The 1,968-nt window shown below is 39.3% G+C and overlaps 1 non-coding gene across 1 annotated transcript; it reads left to right on the top strand.

The window, feature by feature from the left end:
- Positions 1-429: 429 nt before the first annotated feature.
- On the top strand, positions 430-537 carry LOC141492369 (U6 spliceosomal RNA). Its single transcript, XR_012469858.1, has one exon. It is a non-coding gene; the product is annotated as a U6 spliceosomal RNA (small nuclear RNA).
- Positions 538-1,968: the final 1,431 nt, after the last annotated feature.

Raw genomic sequence — 1,968 nt, 5'->3', positions numbered from 1 at the left:
AATCAGACCCTGTTAAAAATAGGCTAAATCCTAAATTCTTCTATTCTTTTCTGAGAGAGGTCACCGAAAGAGGCAGTCAATTCTTCAAATCCTAAGAAACAAAACAAAAAAACAGATTCTATATTGCTCTAAGGTATGATCAATTTTTACATCTATTTCCTAGAGGACAAAAACTAAGACAAATGGAGGAAGCAATAATATATGAAGTGAGTATAGGGGAGTCAGAGAGAATGAATCATAATAGAAAGAGGCAAAGATTGAAACCACTAGGGGAAATTCTGTTACTATAAAATAGTTTATTTCCCCAAATTCTTGGCTCCATTGTTTCAGTTCATTTTCTTACTAAGTCAATTCCTCCTCTGAATTTTGGATGCTGCCCACTACATTCTGATACACCTTCTTCCCTTTTCATTCAGATTTACATGTCTTGTGTTCACTTCGGCAGCACATATACTAAAATGGGAATGATACAGAGTAGATTAGCATGGCCCCTCTGCAAGGATGACAAGCAAATTCATGAAGCAAATTTACATGTCTTGGGTCCCTTTTCCTTAGTGTCACTGTCTTTGATGATAAAATGAATATAGTCTGGTATTGTGATTTTCTCAGTTATGATCCTAATTTGATGCCTTCTCATGTGGAAGTAATGTGGCATCTCAAAGGTCAAACTGGAAGGTTACATCAAGTACAACTTGGTTACTACCTTCCAATATCCAGTTAAAAGTCCAAGCAAGGAGGACACATTACCTCAGAAAATCGATTAATGGTCTCCTCAGGAACACCAATCTCTAGTTGAGATCATATATCCTTTATAAATCAAGAATGAATGAGTGAGCATAAACAAGAGATAAACAATTTGATAAAGGCTTAACTTATTCATCCCAGGGAACGAATTTGTGCTTTTGAAAGAAATCACCTAGAAACAATGTTCTAAAAAAAATGAAGAGGTCCTAAAGAGATATCTAGAAGTTTTTAAGTTCTTCAAATCACAATAAGAGGGCAGGTGCCTCATCTCTTGCATGGAGTCTTTCTTGCCTAGTCCATTATCCCTCTGGGAAACTGCCACTTTGGGACCACCATATTGGAAAGGGCCATAGCCAGCTTTCAACTCAGTCTCCCAGGGACTCTCTCTGGACTTCATCTACTCATCCATTTCATTGCTTCCCCCAAAACTCCAGGACTGGAGTTTTGTCTCACAAATCCTTTTCCAGGACCCTATGTGCATGTGGTGTCTTTTCTCTGTTAGAATATAAGCTTCTTAAGGTTAAAGGCTATGAAGATTGCTGTAGTGGGCAATCCTAATAATTAGCACAGACTTGGAACTTGGAGGAGGCATTTAACAGATATTCTGTCTCTCTATGTATCTGTATATCTATCTCTCTATCTCTCTATCTAATCTATCCATCTATCCATCTATCTAATCGCTATCAAACTACCTATCTACTATATATTTATCAATCTACTGTCTGTCTATCTATCTCTCTATCCATCTTTCTATTACCTATGTATTCAGGGCAGTTAGGTGGTACAGTGAATAGAGCACTGGGCTCGGAGCCAAGAGGATGGGGGTTCAAATCCCACCTCAGACACTTGCCACTTATTTGCTATGTGACCTTGAGCAGGTTACTTAACCCTGGTTGTCTCCCAACCAGGTTCATCTCCAGTCATTCTTATTCATATCTGCCCACTGGACCCGAAAGACTGTGGAGGAGACTTAACCCAGCCTCCCCCCAAATCCAGTTAATGTGCTTGTCATTGCATCACCTCCCTGGGGTCATGATCTTTTTCAAGAATGAAAGACAAACATTATTGTCTATATATCTACTACCTCTCTCTCTGCTGTTTTCAAGAGGTGGAAATGAAGGAAGAGTGCACACCACTCTTGGTGGACAACCAGTGCAAAAACCCAGAAATGACATATAGAGGGGCATATGTAAGGGAAAAGGGGAAAAGAAGGAGGTCAGATTG

Source organism: Macrotis lagotis, chromosome 6 (assembly GCF_037893015.1).
Source record: "Macrotis lagotis isolate mMagLag1 chromosome 6, bilby.v1.9.chrom.fasta, whole genome shotgun sequence".
NCBI lineage: Eukaryota > Metazoa > Chordata > Mammalia > Peramelemorphia > Peramelidae > Macrotis > Macrotis lagotis.
This window is presented reverse-complemented; position numbering and strand designations above follow the sequence as displayed.